Source organism: Gopherus flavomarginatus, chromosome 1 (genome assembly GCF_025201925.1).
Source record: "Gopherus flavomarginatus isolate rGopFla2 chromosome 1, rGopFla2.mat.asm, whole genome shotgun sequence".
Taxonomy (NCBI): Eukaryota; Metazoa; Chordata; order Testudines; family Testudinidae; genus Gopherus; species Gopherus flavomarginatus.
In genome coordinates, this window is record NC_066617.1 from 111,676,264 (window position 1) to 111,698,546 (window position 22,283).

Genomic DNA, 22,283 nt, shown 5'->3' on the forward strand with positions numbered 1-22,283 from the left:
ATTTCAGCCAGCGAGGTAACAGACTGTCCCTATCACGGTTTGTGCCGCCTCATGTTCCGAACCCCGGTTTGAGGCAAGGGCCTGTCAGGGATCACCTCTTCTTCCCACCCGCTCCCCTACCAGTGCCTGGCAAAAATTTGCTACCTTCTTTTAACTGTCATCGGTAAATACACTGTCCTGCGGTATTAAAGCAAAATTCCTTTGATGAGAGAGAGCAGGCGGGACCATTCCTTAGCAGGTAACATCTCTCAGAAGTGGAGAAATAAACATGTCACGTCTCTAGGCAGGAGTGACACAGAGCCCAGAAAATGCCATGCTCCATTGGAATGCAGCAGTCACATTGAAAAGCCGTGGATACTTCTTAAAACAAGCGAGGGAGTCTGCAGTCAGCGTCCCGCTCCTCTCTTTCACTGCAAAACCATTTTAGCCTGGTTTCTAGGGTTATTTCTATAATGATAATTCAGAACAGATCTGGTTGATTCAATTGCTTTCCGTTATCCCCCTAACTACTACCCCCTTGTCGCCCTCCCCATGCCGATCCATTTAGTAAAAGTTTCCTTTTGCCAAATCAGATTTTCTACTGGTAAACAAAATGCAAGGCTCAATGATTTTTAAGATCCTTGCGCGGGCTTTCTTAATAACAGCAGCAGCTGAATACCAAGTCAGCCCAACGAGGACACATGAAATAAAAAAAAAAAAAAGACAGAAAAGACCAAGTAACAGCCACCACAAAGGTATCCTTACCTGTAATGCAATCACGAGAAGTTGCATCCCAGGCGATTTGCTGGGAAGGGCGATTGGGAAGTCCACCCAGCCCTGGAAGCAAAGAGCAGACTGCACACAGTCAGAGTCCAGTGGCAGGCTCTTTATCTTTCCTTTCCATATCTTCGACAGGGGAGGAGGGAGAGACAGATTAGTCGGTGCTGTGATACTGGGGGAAAGAACACCCGTTTGAAAGCGTTTGGGCAAGAGGTGGTATTGTCCGCACCGATCGAGTTTGTCACACACACAAACACATACCCGCTCAGCGGCGTCTGGCACTTGAGAGCCTCTGCCTCAGCTCAAGTTTAATTGCTTTTAAAAAAATGTAGAGCAACAGTGCTATCAAACCGGGCTCAACCGTTTAGACAAGACTCGGCGAATTAAAAATAGCAGAGGCTGGGGCTCATAAGTGGGTTGGTAATAATTCATTCTTCCCCCTAACGCTCCTGGAGCCACAAGGACCGGCTGGGAAGAAGCGCCTAGGTGAACTTCTCTGTTATATTTCCTTGTTAGCACGGGAGTTAGAATCTTCAGGCAGCTCCCCTTGGGCCGTGTGTGTTCGATTAGCTGCAAGGGGCAGGCAGTTTCTGCAGAGAACATTTACCATTTTATTTCAATATGACAGGATTAGTTGCTGTTGAAGGCTCTCCTCCAATAAGATCAGCACTGCTTTCTGATTTGGTAGCTTCACTGAATAGAAATTACTGCTTCTTGTTATCTCCCTCTCCCTCATCAGAAGTCTTTATCTACAATTTGCACATCAGAACCGATTTTTTTCAATTACCTTTCCCTCCCCCCCCCACATACAACACCCCCTCTTTATTTCTGGTTGCTCTTGCAATCCCCTGATAGCTGTAAATCTCACCCAATGTATAGCGGAAAAGGAGATCTTGCTTATAGATTATTGCAATCATGTGTCTCTGTGCATTAAAGGGGGGAAATGTTATTACACTAAATCCAGTTTAGTTTTTTTTAACAGATTATTGTGCTGAAATATTCATGGGATGTTGTTTCCTTGGCACAATGACAAACGAATTAGGGGAAGGAGATACATTCTGCGAACAACAGTTAATTCTCCTTGGGTGTAAAGCATTCCCTTTTAATTAATAGTCATTAGGCTGAGAATTATTTACTTTCCTTTAGGGAATTTGCCAGTTCGGGAGAAATAATCTAGACATAAACATCTTTTTAAAAAATGTTTTCCGTTCTGGCAACCCGATATTGATTTGTATGGATTTGTGCTATGGGGTGAGGATTATTCCCTTTTGGGGGGGGGGGACCGGGTGTTAGGAACTAGAAGAGGGAAGACAATCGGTTCTGGTATTCAAAGAAATATATCTTGTAGGACAGATCTGAAGAGAGAGAGTTTGTGAAGGTGACATCAGTTTATGGCTTGGTTTATGTGCCCTGCATTTTGAGAGTCTAGCCAATAATACCAATGCTTTATAGCAATTAGCTAACCCGCAGTTAGAAGGGCCTACTGCTTTTAGAACAGGATACCACACCGTGTAAAAGCGATACAGCACAACCGGAACCGGTCACCATTAGTTCTATTACGTAGGACTGTAGATAAATGATCTAAACTAGAATGGAAACTGATGGCCTTGTTCCCCATAACCTCCGTTCCATAGAAGCCACACACTTCAATAGATGTGGTTCTGAGGGTGTGCTTGCCCGTTCTGCTAATCCACCTGCTCCACTAAACACCACACTGCTGAATTCAGCTGATGCCTCTTTTCCTGGGACCATACTAAACACACCAGCACTACCTACAAAGCTTAAAATGTCTAAAGGGACCAAGGACCAATGAAGACATCTGAAGTTCTTATTTTAGGGACAGGAGAATGTTCACCTTTGCAATCATTTTCATTGGCCAGTTCTTGGTTCAAACAAGGCTATACAGATTGTCAAGGGGGTGGTATTTAGCCCACCTTGCCTAGGAAGTCAGTGAACTTTGGATTTATAAGGCTGTGGATATAATATAGTTTTCAATCCTGACCTGGACACACTGTCAGGGGGCGGGGGGTTAACTACTGGCTGATGAGCAACTTTTTAGGGTGTAAAATACAAAGCGTGACAAGGCAACTGGTGCATATATTCAAACATAGTACTGTTTATGTTCTTATGCCACCTAGAAAGATTCCCCTGGGCCTCATAGGAATGTCAGATAATTCTGAATTAATAGGGTTGATTTTTTTCTAGCATAAACTTTAATCCAAAAGTCATTTCAATCAACCACATCAGTCACCCCTTTGGCTTCGAACCAGGGTCTCACACTGGTTTTACTGCAATGTAACTCCATGGGGATACTCTTGATTTACCCCAGCAAATGAGAGAGGAAAGTCAGGCTCTAAAAGTACTCATCACCTACTTTTACAACAGTCTTGCTGGTTGGTGTAAGAGGACTATGGAAACAGATACTCCAAACTCTTAAAGTCACATTAGCAGACTTCGAGACCTTGTAGCTTAATATATTTTAAAATGTATTAATCAAGATCCTCATTAAGGGAAAACGGGAGAGTACACGCCTCTTCCCCCTCCCCCCCGTGCGTTGTGAATGTTTGATTGTGCAAGTTGATTCCTGTGGAATTAATTAGAGTTCAATTATCATATACACAAATCAGCCTTGCCTATGGCGAGGCGGTTTAAGAAGTATGACAAGTATGGCCCAGTTTGAACTGTTCTCCCTTCTCAGGTATTTCACTAGCACGGGTGTCTGAAAATGTTGCTTCCTTCATTTCATGAGAAGGAGAAAGGACTTCTTTTTTGAGGGGAGGGGCACTGCCCTTGTCCCACTACCATCCCCTCCGAAGTACATTACTTCACAGGGAGACTTTGAAGGCAGTAAGTAGCCTTCAGGATAGGACGTTAGTGGCTCTAACCTGTTACAGGGGGCTCCTCAACACCATACCGATTTAAGCGGGTTCGTATACACTCTATCACAGCTCCAGCCCAAAGCTGAGATATAGACATCCATCGTAATCGCATTGGATTAGAGCCCTAAGTGATAAACATGTAACCAAATGACCCCCAAAGCTGGCTTGTTTCACTTCAGTCCAACTCCCCTTCCCCAGAGAAATAAAGCCACTTGCTGTAAATCGTAGTATATAAAAATTCACTTATTCTTTCCTGCACGTTGTGCCTAGGGCCTATTAAAACATCTTGTCTCTGAAATTTATAGTACACAATATTTCTTTCCTAGGGAAATTAGAGGGGTTTCCTGCCTCTCTCTCTCTAAACCGTATTCATAACCAGTTTTAGCAGATATATCTCGATGACACCCGATGACTCTTTGGTAAACAATGCCTTTTAACTTTGACAGAGCATCTGTTACTGCAAACTCCTTTCTTTGGAGCAGTAAATCTCTTTTACAAACAAACTACAACACATTTGCTGCTCCCGAGTCTAAAATATTTGAAATGCAGAACCCTTTCTCAAAGAAGCAAGGGCAAACAAAAAGCCGGCAACCTGTTAAACAGCTGGAGAGTGAAATTGATGTTAAGAAGGGGGGCGGGAGAAGTGTAACCTGAAGCAGATATTTACTAGACTTATCTCTCCCCTCATCCCACCCATGAGGTTAGGGGTGTTGCTGGAGGAGGAAATGAAGTTGGGAAAGTTTCAATGGCTGCACCGTTCCTAATGTGATTCACCGTATTATTCTGTAGCTATATGACAACAGCGCCCAGGCCGGGGAGAAGCCCTCTGTTATGTTGAGAGCGGGAAAAGAAAGAGTCCTCCCCCAGAAGAGTTTGCAATCTGGATAAATGCCATGGGGCGAGGGATGGAAGGATGCAATCGCATGTATCCACCATGAAGACATTTTCCCGACCTCCCTACTGCCGTTTTTATTGTATATCCTGCTGGAGGTGGGGGTATCTTGCATAGTCCTTTCTGAGGAGGTAGTTCTTGCAAGATCAGAAGGAAGTGGTTTGATTAAACTCTGCTCTACATGGCATTGCAGCAATTCCCTGATTCAGCGCCTCAGTGCGCAGTGAGAAGAAGATAACATAAGGCTTCAAAACCTTCCAAGCCTGAAGGGAAATCGGCGTCTCCCCAGTTTTGCAGAGTAAATCGCTCAGCTATTACCGTGAGTGCGCACAATTACCCAAACAACAGCACGACCTGGCTCTAGGTGTAACATAAGGTGTCACTTCAAGGACATACGAGAAATCCCTGTCTTCTGGGAAGTGAAGTAATTAGGGGAGAACGCTGCACATTTCTCACCTTGCTCTCCCAGAGCCTGGTATTGATATCATTAGAGCATCCAAACCCAGATGAATCCAGGGAGCTCCACTCACGGTATGGGAATTTCTACTGGGGGAAAGACGAGCTAAATTCTGCAGGCCTCGTTCTCGCTAGGGGTCCCATTGCAGTCTACTACAGGGCAGGATTTCCTCCTCGCTGTTTTTGCGATAAAAAGGAACCTGTCCTAAAGTTTGATCATCCTATTCATCCCGTTTTCAGGTAACCACTATGCTCTCTGTGCATGGGACTAAACTCTCGTACACTGGCTATCAGTGCGCTGGTAAAACCACGCGTGGAGCGGTACTGCATGTAACTGATGCATTCCTGTTAGCAAAGTTTCCCTAGAAAGAGCCTGGGTGTTAAACGCCGAGCACCTTCACAGCACCGCTGACAGCAATACGTATGTCTTAACCCCAGGGGCAAAGAGTTGGCACGGCTACTCTTCATTCATTCATGTAAACATGCATTCAGTCATTCCTTTTCCGTGGAAACGCAGGCTCGCCTCTAAGGAGCAGGGTCTCAAGACACAGCGGTTCCAGGGCTGGAACCAGCTCGCGTTCTCTGACTAGTGGCTCCTCAGTCCCGGGAACTAGGTGAGAGAGAGAAAGGACAGGACACCCATCTCTGCTACCGAAGAGAGGGAGACTGGAACATTTACTTCCCCTTCAGCGGTTCAGCTCCCTGTCCCTGGAATCAGATCGCTCCTCCGTCGGGAAAAAGCGGCACCATGAGGGGGAATGGACGTTTCAGGCTGGGATAGCGTCTCGGGAATACCCTCAGACTGCTTCCTTTTCCTTTAGGAAATCAACCAGCTGACCACAAATTTATCCTGGGCCATATGCTTCCTTGTGGCTTAAGCAGTCCAGTCACTGCGGAAGAAGGCGATTTTAGGCTACGGGTCTCCCATAATAACAATTAATACAAGAGCACGAGCCTTTCTTAGGAGAAATAAAAGCCTGGATATGGACACGTGGTCTAAATGCTTCTACCGCTCGCTGTTTATTGTATGAATCTCACATTGGCTGCCAGGCAATGAAAGGAGAACCATTAAACTCAGCTAGCCGGGGCTAAGCCACAGTACCCTGTGGCAGAGATGATGAACAAAGGTCTCCGAGTGGTACCTGTAGCACTGTATTCACAACTTTTCCGAAAACTATTGTAGCTTCTGACCTCCTCAGCCGCACTGCTGGAAGCCTTCTACAGGATCTTCCACTAAGGTACCGAGGACAGGCTACACGCTGGGTTATTTCTGGAGCGGGATATTCTAGGGCTTCCGTGTCAATCTAAATAAGATTAGTGACATTAGTTTTCTGCTTCTTAGCTTTCTAGCCTGCACCCATGTAACTCCATCCACGTATGGGAGCCTTCAGATGGCTGATGTAAAGGAACTGGGTAGGGGTGCAGGTGTTTGACAGAGTCCAGTGCAACAACAGTACTGGGAAACTATAAACAATCAAGTGAGAGTGGGAAAGAGACAGCGGAAACAAAACAAAACAACAGAGTCAGTCGCTATGCAAAGAAATGGTTAAAAGGCACTTACCCAACCGAAATTCAATACTCTGGTTGAACTGATGTTCATGTCTTTAACAGGTAAGGGCATATACTCAGCTGCCTAAGTCCAGATCAATCTGTTCATGTGAGTGAAGTGAAGTTAGATCTGCCATGAGACGGCAGTGAATCATTGTAATATCGCAGCTCAGGAGCTAGCTAGCCAGGGAACTACGAGTCGCATAGCTCCCCTTCCTAAGTTCCTCCCGTCTGAACGCACTGGAACAGAGAGCAAGGAGATAGATGCCTTGTTTCCCTCAAGCTAAAGGAATTAACTATTGCATCGGGAACAGACAATAGCTAGTTTTCTTCCTTCCCTGCGCGATGACGGTTGTTTCCTAGACCTTTGGAAGCTCAAAGCCCGAGATAATGGGAATGATTCAAAACAGACCGTACCGGTAAATTTGAAATTCGCAGCGATCTGGGATGAGAGTCAGAGATCAGGGTGATTTTCAAAGCCAAACTGATCCACTCTCGTTCCAAAGGGAGTGTGGCTGGACACGTTACACCCACTGTATTATTAAGGGTATAAACCGTGTCTGGAAGACGATTCCGCCAGGCACAGAAGCTAACACGTCGGAAGCATTGCTATATGAAAGAACAATGAGTTTGTCTGTCAATAAACCCCTCAAATTGCAGACGTCTCTTTGGGCTTCTAGATATAGATGTCAAGTATCAGAGGGGTAGCCGTGTTAGTCTGGATCTGTAAAAGCAGCAAAGAGTCCTGTGGCACCTTATAGACTAACAGACGTTTTGGAGCATGAGCTTTCGTGGGTGAATACCCACTTCTTCAGATGCATGCACCCACCCACGAAAGCTCATGCTCCAAAACGTCTGTTAGACTATAAGGTGCCACAGGATTCTTTGTTGCTTTTATAGATATAGATGGCATTCCCTGATCTTGGCAAACACCATACGCTCCTACGAACGGCGGCAGGTATGTGAACTGATCTCGACTATTTCAGCTCAATCTGCAAAATAATGTATACTTATTGAGCCACCAATGTAATCTCATAAAACACATGGAACTTTGCATGGGTTTAGGCAAATGCTTGAAACATGACTGGTCAGAACACAGCATACGTTCACGGCCGTCAGAAATATTTGTGAACCTTGCTTTAAAAGCAGAGGATAAGTAAGCACACTGAAGGTGTACGGGCTGCATTTAGGGTGTGTATGATTTCAAAGTATAGCTGGCCAGCCGGGGTTATAATTACCCAGGTCTTGCAGGTACAACATATCAAGTCTGCTGCCCAGGCCGATAGCTTTAAGGCAGTTCGCCCTGAAGCAGGAAGTAAAACCAAGAAACCAAGTTACCTCCCGCACCATGTTTTCTTAGTTACTGCACGTAAAAGCACAAACTTACAAGACCTAAAACCCCAGCTGACCGGGTGCCTTTTAAACTGACGTCCCTGTGTCAAGCGAAGCTTCAAGTCAGAAAGAAGCTAAATGAGGCTGAGGGCCAGACCAACCGAAGAAACTTGAGCGTCTCGGTGAAAGCCCGGGGGATGATCGCAACTTTACTGACCGCTTTCAGCACTCTGGACAGTTCAGTGCTTCTCGGTTCAAGCCCTCGGAGCGGGACGGTCTCCCGTCCTCCTGGCAATGACAAGCCGGAGTCTGCCATTCCTACTGATGTTTAACATTAGCTTGGTCTTTATATTTCTATCTGAAAACTTGGGCATGCAAACTTCCCCGCACACCAGCTTTGGGAAAAGTTCCAAAAGTCCAGTTCCCAAAGCCCCTCTTCCCTTGACAGGGCAGAGGGGTGAAGCCCTGCCAAGGAATGGCACTCCCTGTGTAATTAACCCTCCCTGCTCCGCAAATTAACATCCTTGCCATTACATAAGAACATAAGAACCACCGTACCTGGTCAGACCAAAGGTCCATCTAGCCCAGTATCTGTCTACAGACAGTGGCCAATGCCGGGTGCCCCAGAGGGAGTGAAGCTAACAGGCAATGATCAAGTGATCTCTCTCCTGCCATTCATCTCCATCCTCTGGTGAACAGAGGCTAGGGACACCATTCTTTACCCATCCTGGCTAATAGCCATTTATGGACTTAGCCTCCATGAATTTATCCAGTTCCCTTTTAAACATTGTTATAGTCCCAGCCTTCACAACCTCCTCAGGTAAGGAGTTCCACAAGCTGACTGTGCGCTGTGTGAAGAAGAACTTCCTTTTATTTGTTTTAAACCTGCTGCCTATTCATTTTATTTGGTGACTCCTAGTTCTTGTATTATGGGAATAAGTAAATAACTTTTCCTTATCCACTTTCTCCACATCACTCATGATTTTATATACCTCTATCATGTCTCCCCCTTAGTCTCCTCTTTTCCAAGCTGAAGAGGCCTAGCCTCTTCAATCTTTCCTCATATGGGACCCTCTCCAAATCCCTAATCATTTTAGTTGCCCTTTTCTGAACCTTTTCTATTGCTAGAATATCTTTTTTGAGGTGAGGAGACCACATCTGTACACAGTATTCGAGATGTGGGCATACCATGGATTTATATAAGGGCAATATATTCTCAGTCTTATTCTCTATCTCCCTTTTAATGATTCCTAACATCCTGTTGGCTTTTTTGACCACCTCTGCGCACTGCGTGGACATCTTCAGAGAACTATCCATGATGATGCCAAGATCTTTTTCCTGACTCGTTGTAGCTAAATTGGCCCCCATCATATTGTGTGTATAGTTGGGGTTATTTTTTCCAATGTGCATTACTTTACATTTATCCACATTAAATTTCATTTGCCATTTTGTTGTCCAATCACTTAGTTTTGTGAGATCTTTTTGAAGTTCTTCACAATCTGCTTTGGTCTTAACTATCTTGAGTAGTTTAATATCATCTGCAAACTTTGCCACCTCACTGTTACCCCTTTCTCCAGATCATTTATGAGTAAATTGAATAGGATTGGTCCTAGGACTGACCCTTGAGGAACACTACTAGTTACCACTCTCCATTATCCCCCCAACTCCCCTGCTTCTTAACGTTATATTCGCAAATGACCCAAAGTGACTCAAAGCGCAGTCATGGATCAAATCAGCGATTGGAATGAGGGTGGTTGCCTTTTGGGCTATTCTCCCTTAACTCTTTGGAGCTCACAATATGACATGCATCCGACTAAGTGAGTATTCACCCATGAGAGCTCATGCTCCAAAACGTCTGTTAGTCTATAAGGTGCCACAGGACTCTTTGCTGCTTTTACAGATCCAGACTAACACGGCTACCCCTCTGAATATGATCTTTGTATTCCTCAGGCACTACTAATTCTCCTTCTGCTTATCCTACCTAGCTGTGGCCTATCTTTGTATTCTTCATTATTTCTTCTATACAGCAAGACAAATATTACACATCTGTCACGGGGTATTTATGGTTGTTACACTAGTTCTTTTTAGGGTTGCTTGCTTCCCTTTGAAGGCGACTTCTGTCAGCTCCCGGGAGAGGACTCCCTTGAATTAAATGGATACCTTAATTTGAAGAGTTTGCAGCTGCAAATCAGAGAGGCCGCCAATGTGTTAGTGAAGTTGTCCACCCCCTCCCCTGCAGAACTCAGTAACCCCAGGCTCGGTAATATCAATAGCTCTCTTCAGACCAGGCTCTAAAGTAGCTAATTAGTTGCCATACTGCAAAGGCGTCAGTGGAATCTCCCTATAATGAGATTTCAGTCAATAAAGCCTGCCCTGCTATACCTATAAGTACCCACTTTCCTCTGACTAGACACAGAAGCAGTGTGTGCTACAGAAACACGAGTGTAAATCATACCCTGTTTTTTTTCTTTATTTTAATTAACTGGATAAAGAGGAAGATGGGTTCAAAATCCAATAGGTCATAAGAGATGCCGAACACTCAGCTGCTGTAAATAGACAAAGCTCCAGGGACTTCAGTGGAACACTATTGATTTACACCAATGGAGGATTGCACTCTGGTGGATGGATTTGCAGAGGTTCTGCTTCTGAAATGAGAGAGGCTCACAAATCCATGGACATTGTTTTCTTCTGTCAGAAAATGGTCTGTAACCTGGCCTGAGAGTGACAGAAAAAATAATGGTGTGTTCTCTATTAGGCATTAACTTGGTGATTTTTTGGTACTTGATGACAAAGGAAAATCATTTTGATAAGATCCTGCCCTAGAATAAAATTTAAGGGTTCTCTCCTGTCATGTTTCAGGTGTTTGGTAAACGGAAATCTACCCTGCTGATCAGGTAACTTCAACCTTCTTCTTAAGAACTGGTGTACAGCTTGAGAGATATAGGAGAGGGGTAATTTTAAGACTGTGTGTGGTAGTGGTGAGGGCAACAAAAGTAGTAAAAAGGAATGGAGAACAATTAAAGGAATATGCACATAGCATGTGCAGTCACACAACTCTGCCTTGGCCTTTTTCAAGGTCCACTGCTTTCCATGCATGGATGCCTGACCCAACACAACTCTGTGTTCTGGGGACAATGTCACAGAGGTGCAAGACCTCCATAGCTCCATTCCCCATCCATTCAGACCTCCATCTATGGATCCAAGTAAAATAATAATTTTAATCACTCTGTGAGCATAAAGGTCTAACCTAGAATGAGGGTCTTTGTGAATTAATCCCATATTTTGGTTTTATTATTAATTTATTTACATATTACAGCTTGCAAGATTTCTTAGATTTTGATCCTGCAATGTTCAGTGCATCCTCATCTCACTTGGGGCTTGCAGGATCCAGTTTTTGGGCTCCAATTTGCCAAAGCATTTAAGCACATGCTTCACTTGAAGCATGTACTTATACATATCAATCCCAGCTACACATCTAAACACGGGTCAATGGGATTTAAGCATGCATTTAGTTTGCTGAATGAGAGTCTTATTGCACCTATTTAAATTTGCCACAACATTCATGCTATTGTTATTGAACATTTATATTATAGTAACACCCACAAACCCTAATAGGAGTCAGGCTGTCTTTATGCACAAAAAAACATGGTTCCTGCCCTGTAGTGCTCATAATCTAAGGATCATATTCTACCACCCTTGCTTATGATGATTAGCACTCTACCTGGGACCCGATCCTGTACCTAGTGAAGTTAATAGGAGTTTTTCCACTGATATGAAAGGGCTTTGGATCAGGTCCTTGATGAATAGTGCTACTGGAATTAATTAGAGCTCTGGCTAAATTGGGTGTTACTCATGAATAAAGGTGCCTCAAAGCAAGACCTGACAGTCTAATCCATTTTCTATTAACAAACTCAGAGTGTCACAGGATCACTTACTTAGGATTATGTATCTGTCTTGCATCTCTTCTATCCACAACTCCTTGTATTTTTTGTGAGGGCTAAGTTGAGAAGGACAGGTCAATCTTTTAGTTGGGATTCGCTGTTTAATGAATCTGTCTACAACTCTCACTTCCTTTCTCAGAACCAATAAGTCATTTAAACCTTCTTGTTAGTTTCAGGCTAATGCCTCAGGAAACGGTGGAATCACCAAACTGGATCAAATTCATGGACCAGTGAGTGCAGAATTTTGTCTCTAGCAGTGGTCAGCACCCAGATGCTTCAGAGGAAGATGCAAGTAACCTTACATTAGGCAGAAGGGAGGTAATCTGCCCTCTATATTAAATTGAATCCTAATCTCTAATAATTGGAGATTGTTTTACTCGTTTTAAATTCCAAAGCATGTGGTTTAATAGTTCTTTCAAAATTTATGCTAGTATTATCAATTATAACTCTGGTTCTTCTTGTCATCCATATTAATATCCGATACTTTTGGTACCTTGCTAAGTTTTGGGCCACAAGGTCATCCTGGACAATGAGTTTTACTGTTTAATTACATATTGTCTGTAAACATATTTCCTTTAATCAGTTTTGAATTTTACACCTTTTAATTTCATTGAGAGTCCCTCACAACATATAAGACTGGGAGTTTCTGTTCCCCCAGTCTGCTTTCTCCAGACTATTCATTATTTTCTATACTTTTATCATATCCTTTTATTCATCTTCTTTCTATGATGAATAATCACAATTTTTTTTCTAGGCCTCTAATCATTCTTGTCACCCTAAACTAAAACCTCTCTAAGTCTGCCATATCCTGTTTGAGAAGGGGGTGTTAGGACCCAGATATGGCCAGTCTAACCTAGTGATCAGAGACAGAGTCCAAGTGCCAATGGTCAGAGCCAGAACCAGAATCAGGATCCAGGAATCCAGCCAAGAGTCAAAGAGCCAAAATCAGGAACTGTAAGGACCCAGAGACTAGCACTCATGTCTGCAGAGCCTGGAATAGCTGATATCCCCTCACTGTCACCAGGAGGCTATGCAGAGGCATACCCAGGGAACACTATGGAGTGTAGGTGATGCAGGAATTACCCCTCAAGAGACCGAGAGTGATTGTTTCCTGTGGCCCTCTGAGTGGCTATGCACTGTGTTTAACCTCGGGGGTTGCCCAGGAAGTTGTCTGGGTACCCACACAGACTTTGGCCTGCTGCAATGCCACACTTTGCTTGATCTCATGATCTCATGATCTCTGACTCCAGCCTGATTCTGACCCTGATTCCTGCCTCTCAATTCTGGACTGGTACTGCCTCTGATCTCTGATCTCTGACTCTGGCACTGGCTTATGGAACCTGGCTCTTGTGATTCCTCCAGCTCCTGCCTGGCGACTACTGTCTCTAGCGGTGGACCTCAACCCAGCTGTGACTGCTAGACCAGGCTGTCTACACCCTGGTCCTTACAGGAATGAAGCCAGAGATCAGGGCCAGAATCAGGATCTGGGAACCAGGCTAGGAGTCAGAGCCAGATTCAGAATCCAGGGGTCAAGTGAGAGTCAGGTCCAGTAGCCAGTCAGGAAGTCTCTCAGTCAATTTCCTTGGCCTCCTTTTTTGCTTAAACATTGTGGTCAGGCCAATCGATGGGGCTGATCACCATCCCTGGCAAGATCCTTATGGGTGATGCATTTGGGGAAGAGGTCAGAGAGTTCTGCCAGCCCCTCACTTCCAGTAGGGCTGGGTGAGCTTCCCAATAGAGGCCAGGTGGTGAGGGCTGCCTGGGAACCCATGGACCCTTACATGGGGTGGCCAGTACTGCACACACTATTCCAGCTAAGGCTGCACCATTGATTTATATAATGGCATGATATTTTCCATATTATTCTCAACACTGTTTGTTATTCAACCTAACATCTTGTTTGCTTTTTTAACAGCAGCTGCACATTGAGCTCAGGTCTTCATTGAGCTGTTCCCAGTAATGCCTAGGTCCCTTTCCTAAATTTGTATATACATCTATAGATATATAGATAGAGTTAATGTAGAACACAACAAGGTATATGGATAGTTGATTCCACCCTCACCCCCCCTGCCCTCCAGTGTGTAACACTTTTGGCATTTATCAACATTGGACTTCATTTACCACGGTGTTGCCCATTCTTCACCTTGCTTGGTTAAATCCATTCATCTTTCTGCACTCCCACAACTGCCTCCTGTTCATCTCTTACACTAATAATCCTTCTGAGTGTCCTTGCTCTTCCTCACTGCCTCTAGTCACCCCTCAGCATAACTAATCTGCAAAAATAAGTTCATCTTTATTACTGCTAAATTCCAGCTCTTTTTTCCTTTACTTTAGTCTACTCTAGCTCTATGGGTAGTTTCCCTATTTTCTGTGTGAACTCTTTTAAAATGTTCACTTTATTGTGCTTCTCACTGTAAAGTTGTTTTGGGAGCTTTGTGTGAAGGGCACTATATAAAATATGGATACAGGACCAGCTCCTCAGCTGGTGTAAATGTAATTCACATTGATGGAAATCAGTGTCACTTCATGGCAGTTTGTGTATATACAACATCTTGAGTTTCAGAAATATCAGCTACTGCCATATATTCCAGCACCCACTTCTTTACTCTAAAATCCCTCTTTCTTCAATCTTAGAACTTGCACGGCCTTTGTTTATCTTCATGGAAGCCCATAACCCTCTTTTCACTATTATTTTATTGTTGTTATTATTACTACTATACAGAGGATTTTAAAGTTGTCCTAAGAGATCTGGTAGACTTATTGGTGTACCATCATTACTGAAAATCTAGCTACTGTTTCTACAGAAAAGCTGAAATGTGTTTACAAAATGTGAGAATAGTAAGCAAACTTTGCTCCCTACCCCATCATAGCTTTATTTAATTAGCTTACATTATAATAATAAAATAGATAACCCTGATTGCTTATTCAAGTAGCCCCTTCAGGCACAAGGTAAGTGTAACCTCTCTGGCATTGCTCAGATATGCGTCCTATAAGTTACCTGAATTGTATAGGTCCCTGCAGCAATATCTCAACTGGATTACTTTGCAAGGAAGTGAGAGACTCCGTTGAGGACATGTGACAATAGCTTAGTAGCTCAAAATAGTATTATATCTTGTTGAAACAGCCTCTCTAATATGCTTTGTTATTTATAAAGAGGAAAAAAGAAAGGTCCCAATTGAAGTTTTAAATTGTTGCAGTGATGATTGTGCTAATTATTAATAGCAATAAATCCAGAGTGGCCAAAGTTTAGCCAAAAGACCAAATGAGACCCAGGAGGTTCTATAAAGTGCCTTGCATGCACTGTCTTCTTTAATATGGCCTGTGGTGACTACAAATCCCAGCATGTAATCCTGCATAGAAATTGAAGATGGAATGTTGGGATCTGTAGTCTGGACAAGTCACACCTCTATATTAAACATGAAGAAAAATCTTCTCCTTTCTATGTGGCCTTTAGCCTCTTGACAAGTTACCACTGTGATCCATGGGTGTGCCAAGTTTCTGTGTCTTTTCATTAAACCATAATTTCTATTATTAATCTTTCTAATTTTACCACTTACGTGTTATGTACCTTTATTAATGCTGATAAGAACAATTCATTCTTGGATCCATCCCAGAGATAGATGAGAATGATGAAACGGAACACGGTATAATTCCATCAGGAAGAGTCTGTGATGATATCACACCCGTCTCCCTAAAAATCAGTACCAAGCCAATGCAGAAGCACACTCCTGCACTAATACCAAACCAAGGCTGAAATACATATACAGTAGAGGCAGGGGCGGCTCTAGGCATTTTGCTGCCCCAAGCATGGCAGGCAGGCTGCCTTCCGTCAGCTTGCCTGAGGAAGGTCCGCTGGTCCTGTGGCTTTGGCAGACCTCCCGCAGGTGTGCCGCCAAAGGCAGCCTGCCTGCTGCCCTCGTGGTGACCGGCAGAGGCCCCTCCCCCATGGCTTGCTGCCCCAAGCACTTGCTTGGCATACTGGTGCCTGGAGCCACCCCTGAGTAGAGGTGGTTTGTTGTGAGGCAATGGGAATATTCTGATGTCTGTGCATTTCCACATCATTTGGAAAAAAGTCACTCTGTGGTGTAAACTTAATAAATTATGAAGCATGCTAACATTCTGCTCTTGATTTGCATCTTCAGGAAACAACCTGAGTTAACTCCATGAACTGCATAGATCCCGTGTATTATTCCAGTTGATTATATCTATTTAATTTTTCATGACTTCCTTTGAAAGATTATGGTGAACATTAACTTAGAACTTTTGAACGGTGATTGATCCAAGGAAAAGAGCTACTTTTCTGAACCACTGGGGGATATTGTATACACATATTTTGTTCTATATTAAAAGAGAGATAAAAGAAATGTATACATTAATTGGATTTATAAGATATAGTAATATTCCATAAAATCTGTCTCTAGTGGTGTAGGCATCAAGTCAAGAAAGGGCTTTAGCAATTGCTAAATTTTAAGCATGTGTTTACATACTTAAAGGTAAGCACGTGCCTAAATGCCTTCCTGAATAGGGAAACTTTCCCAAATTGAGTCTTAATATTTTTAGTACAGGGCAGGGAATCAGGATTCCTGGGTTGTCCTTCTAGCTCTCATTTAGGTGAGTCATTTTAAGCCCAAATTTTCAAAAAAGAACCTGCTACTTTTGGGTGCCATAGTTTTTGTGTTCTCAACTTAAGCTCCCCAGTAACTTCCTGGTTTTCAGAGGATCTGAACACTGACAAATCCAGCTGAAGTCAATGTGAGCTGTTTATCCTCAGCATGACTGAAAATCAGGACCTAGATATCCTGGGTTAGTTGCTCAAAAAGTGATGCACTTAAGAAAATGTAGGGCATAACCTCTCTATGGCTTGGTTTTCCTATCTGCAAAATGGCTGCAATACTTACCCAACACAGAGCAGTGTTGTGTAGCTTTATTAATTAATATTTGATAAACAATTTAAGATACATGGAGGAAAACTGCTACTGCATATTAGTTCAAATAGCAACAGCAGCATACATGTACATAGCTGTTTAATTTCAGGCACTGATTTTTCACCTCTACAATTTGTCAGGTATAAGTATTTGCTTAAAGTTTAAGTTAAGCATATGTTTAAGTGCTTTGCTGAATAGGTGTGGACACTTGCAGGTTCACAATTGCTTAGGTGTTTTGTTGAATTAGGGCCTATGTTATGGAACTGCATTGTAGCAATTAATGGGAGCATGGATTATGTATATAGAAATACCAGCAGTTTCCTTTGTTCTTATAGCATCGGGAGTTATTTACTGGAATTTTTCCATACTCTTCCTTTGTGCATATTTTTGTACGCAGAGCCTTCACTCTAATAAGATGTTCCGGAACTTCAGCATATTTCACAAACTTCATATTATTTTCAAGTCTTCATTGTTGACAGACACTTCAGTTTCTAATCTGGATTGAGCGTGTCTAAGAACTGAAAAGCCCGCTAGCAATAAGAAATAGCCCCAGGAGAAAGTCCAATTACCAGTTCCATCTTATTATCCAAGCTGTTGTTTTAGTTGAATAAATAAAAAAAATCAGCAATGCAAAGGCCAAAACCTGTTTGCTTTCAACAACACATTTAATAAGGGGAGCAGGGCATCACGTTAAAGTGGAAAGAGGGGGTGAAGAGAGAAAGCATTCTTCAGATCATACTGAACTGTTCTCTGGGACTTTGAAGGAAATGCACTTAACCGTATACTCTTTATTGCAGCCTATGATGCAAGGAAAGGTGAACCATTGGATAAAAGAGGGGTTTATCTCCCAAGATTACAAACCCTTTCTTTTGCCAACTATGCAGGTGAACTGGGAAGTGGTTTTAGAGTCTGAGTTTATACCCAGGAAGTCAATGGCAACACCCCCTATGACGGGTTTGGTCACAGAGACACCCTTGGAACTGTCATCTGACGTGCTGAGATTACCTCTGAGCCCATTTTCCCTGCCAACTTGGGACTCCAGAACCCTGCCTTATTGAGCCAGATACGCTAGCCGCTGCAACACAGACCCAGGGTCTAGGCCATGTCTCCAAAGCTGTAAGCTTTAATCAAAAACTGCTTAGCAGGTTTCCTATCTCCAGCACCCAGACACCCAGCTCCCAATGGGATCCAAACCCCCAAATAAATCCATTTTACTCGGTATAAAGTGTATACAGGGTAAACTCATAAATTGTTCATCCTCTATATCACTGATAGAGAGATATGCACAACTGCTTGCTCCCCCAGGTATTGATCACTTACTCTGGGTTCAATAATAAAAGTGATTTTATTAAGTATATAAAGTAGAATTTAAGTGGTTTCAAGTAATAACAGACAGAACAAAGTAAGTCACCAAGCAAAATAAAGCAAAAACATGCAGGTCTAAGCCTAATACATTAAGAAACTGATAACAGGTAAAATTTCACCATCACAGATGTTCCAGTAAGCTTCTTTCACAGACTAGACTCCCTCCTAGTCTGGGCCAAATCCTTCCCCTGGTACTGTCCTTATTAGTTCCTGCAGATATCTTAGGTGGAAACTAGGGGTTTTCTCATGACTGGCAGCCACCTTTGTTCAGTTCCACCCCCTTTTATAGCTTTGGCACAAGGCAGGAATCTTTTGTCTCTCTGGGTCCCCATCCCTCCTTCTAAATGCAAAAGTACCAGATTTAAGATGGATTCCAGTATCAAGTGACATGATCACATGTCCTGTGAGACCTCAACCTCCATTCTTCCTGGGCTGGCCTACAGTACATAGGAAGGTTGTAAGTAAACAGAGCCATTTACAACCAGTTGTCCTAGTCAATGGGAGCCATCAAGATTCTAAACCACTATTAATGGGCCACACTTTGCATAATTACAATAGGACCTCAGAGTTATACTTCCTATTTCTAGCTTCAGATACAAGAATGATACATACAAATAAGAGGAATATATTCAGTAGATTATAATCTTTGTAATGATACCTTACAAGAGACCTTTTGCATAAAACATATTCCAGTTACATCATATTCACACTTATAAGCATATTTCCATAAAACATATGGAGTGCAACGTCACACACCCCTCTCCATTGACTTCAAAAGGTGCAGAATCAGGGTCTTGAAAAATAATGTTGTTTTCCCAGGGGTTGAAAAATTCAAGCTAACCCCACCCAAACCATACTCTGAAAATGTGCTGTTCTTATGTAGTTTTGATTACAGATGTGGTCTCAAAGTTGCCATTGTTTCTAATGTGCTTCCAGGTGTTAGTGGGCCAAAGTAACTATGATCTGGTGACTGTTTGGTAGCAAATATGAAAGAAGTTAGTGGCTTCAGTCCAATTCTGAGTGATCATGTTTCTACACGCCAAAGCAAAGTTGCCACTAATTGGCTGTGACATCATAATGAACAGGGAGTCTTCAGACTCAAGCTCTGTGGCCTCAAAGCACTTCTCATCAGTACTGATTTTCAAGTGGGCTACTTAAATTACAGATCATACTTTGGAAAAAAAACCCACATCCTCTAGAAATTCTTTTTCAGTGACTTGTACTACTCAGATTCTTGAATAGATCTCACTCCATAGTACTCATATCAAGAAAGGAATACCAAAGCCTTCCTTTCAAACAGTAACTACAATGTCATTTCAATTCTATTAGAAATGTGGTATAAGGAATCTCCAGCTTGCTGCACACTCTACCCATAACATGTTCAAGCTGCTGCAGGAAGTATTGTTGGTGATCCTCTGTTACCTTTCCCACTTAGTCTACAATGAACCAGTGACATAGCATATTATTAGGGACCATTCTGAATAGAGAGATGTAAAACCAATTTACAGGGCCCCAATCTAACAACCCATGAAGTTAATGAAAGACTCCCATTACCTTGGCTACTAGTAATCATTAAAATGCAACCACACTTTTTGCAAGAGTAGGGAAGTTAGTCTCGGTGCCCTGGCCAAATTCCTCTTTGAGTAATAATGTGTCTTCTTTAAATTCCCTCTTAAATTTCAGCTCGACACGGTGTCCTTCACTTCTTGCCATAAACTACTGCACACTGTTCTGTGTATCTGTTATACCACAAGTTTCACATCAGTGGTGTCTACATCTTAGTAACAGGTGACAACAGCCCTATACAATAACTTATATGTATATTTACATATACAGTTGTAGAATTGGTAAAGTAGTGGCAACAATTACCTACTAATATGTGTTTAAATTTTTCAACACGTTTTCTTGGGCTGTGTTTGTACACATTTTGTGTTCATGAAAACTGAACTATTTTGTTGAATATTTCTGCAAATAAACTTGTTTTCTCAAATGTTCATGAAAAGCAAATATTCCCCCCAAATGAATTTTGAACTCAAAACTGCAAGTATTTGCACCAGAAATGTCATTCTAAGAGTTATGCTTATGCAATCAGGAAACAGAATCAATACCTAGCAACTTATGCATTCAATCAAAACAGCATCCAGGGGTGAAATGGGATAATAATTTCTTCCATCCTTCTCCTCAAATGTGCCTCACAAGGCTTAAGCAGTTGATTTACTTTCAATTTCTGATAAAAGTAGTAGGTGGGACCAAATTATGCCTCTCAGTTATGTTTGATCAATAGGAAATTAAATGAACTATTTACAATTCTGGGGTGATGGAAACCATAATGTGGTATTCTAATGATGCATAAGATAAGGGAGAAATATTTAAACATACTAAGAAGGGAAGAAACATTCAATAGAAGAAAGAAAAGAAAAGAGTCAGTTAATGAACATTCCCCCAAACCCCCATAACTCCTGTAATGGTTAAAATATTTTCCTCCAGGAATCTGTCTAATTACGGCATTATCAGATTTTAGCTGACTTGAAAATTTCTTACAAAGCATTTTAACCATTAAAAATGTGATTTATTTCAAATGTAAAAGCTCATTTAATAACCACAAGACACTTCAGACCACACGGCCATGCTGATCAATGTACACCTCAGGTGCATGGAAGCTGAGCTGTGAATTAATCAGTGCTATCACAGAGCCCATGGTGCCTTATTACTCAGACAATCATTAACATGTTGAAGAAGCTTTTGCTGGTGGGAAATGACGTACAGCAATGCAGGATTAACTAGCATAAGCACTTGGGCTGTTCATGCCCAAGCCCTGAGTAGAAGGAAGCACTTTGCACGACGCTCAAGCATTTTGAGCTAACACTGTTAAACCTTTCAGTAAGGTACATCCCAAACTATGCTAAACAAGGTAGAAATCTTTTTGAAGCCAAAATTAGCTCAAGTTTGCAAATCTTTCAAAAAAACCTGTTTTACTCATAAACATGGACAATGTTTTCTGTAAAAACTCCTCTCCCTGTGGATACCAGGCTGGGATTTAGGTTTGACCTGGAATCATGTGAAACTCAACAGTTTCAGACATGTTTTGTATGGTGTTTTCTGGCTCAAACACACCTGAAAAATCCAAATAAAATGTTGGAAGCATGAAATCCTCCAAACCAAAATCAACAAGGAAAGTATAAAAAGCAAAACCACTGATTTTGGAATAGCATAGAAGCCCCCTGGTGGGAGCCACAGCCATACCTTTATTACCTTGCTGCAGTATGTGGATTGGGGAGAAGAAACTTACAAAAGGGTCCCTGGAGATTCTCTCTCCTCCTCTCAAAATGGGTTAAGCAATAGTGTTGGGAGAACATTATAATCAATGTAAAACATTGTAAAAAGTATTTACAAATATTTACAGCCATTCCTCCAATAAAAACTGCAAGTTCTCTTTTAGTGGCACTGGTATTTCCCATGAACATTCCCATGAGCACATTTTTGTTCACATAAATATTCACACCATGAGAAAGTGTCACAAATAATCAAACACACATGTATTCACAAAGGCATTTACACATGAAGTTTTTGTACAGCCGTTCAGTCACAGAGCAGAAATAATATCATGTGACTTAGGTGACCATTCACACAACACAAATAATCAATTATGAATAGCACTTACTCAAAGCATACTCATTACATATAAGGCCTGATTTTGATACCTTTACTTAAGATGACTATTACCTTGCTATTGTTTTCAGTGAGAAAACTTGCTGGGTAAGGTACTGTTTAGCATGAGTGATAGCTTGAGAATATGGCCCACAGTTTGCGGGCAAGCCATGGCATGGAATATAGTATAACTGTAACACATTTATTTGGACTCCCCAGTCCATCTGTCTGTATCCTTCTATCGTCTCTTGTCTTATACTTAGATTGCAATCTGTCTTTTTGTTCTGTGTTTGTACAGCACAAGGGGGTCTTTATCCATGACTGGGGCTCCTCAGCACTGCAATAATACAAATAATAAATGATTTATTAAATCATTTCATAGAAAAATCTGAGTTTGTGAGCCTAATCTAATAATACTTTTTTGCTATGGCTAGTTCTAGTTTTAGTGAGCACTAACTGGAGTGGGATAGTGGCTAGATTCTGTGTTTCCCTTCTCCTGATATCAACTTGCTAGAGTTTTAAATTATAATTGAAAGAA

The 22,283-nt window shown here is 42.2% G+C and overlaps 1 protein-coding gene across 3 annotated transcripts in view; it reads right to left on the reverse strand.

The window, feature by feature from the left end:
- CHRM2 (cholinergic receptor muscarinic 2) overlaps positions 1 to 6,704 on the reverse strand; it is a 192,771-nt gene extending 186,067 nt beyond the window's left edge. For 2 of the 3 annotated variants that reach the window (XR_007768591.1, XR_007768592.1), the window contains exon 1: positions 745 to 1,334. The gene's annotated coding sequence lies outside the window, so the exon portion shown is untranslated. Of the gene's footprint in view, positions 1 to 744; positions 1,335 to 6,547 lie in introns of those variants that run through there. The other variant, XM_050918806.1, reaches the window with a different exon arrangement.
- Between the last annotated feature and the right edge of the window lie 15,579 nt (positions 6,705 to 22,283).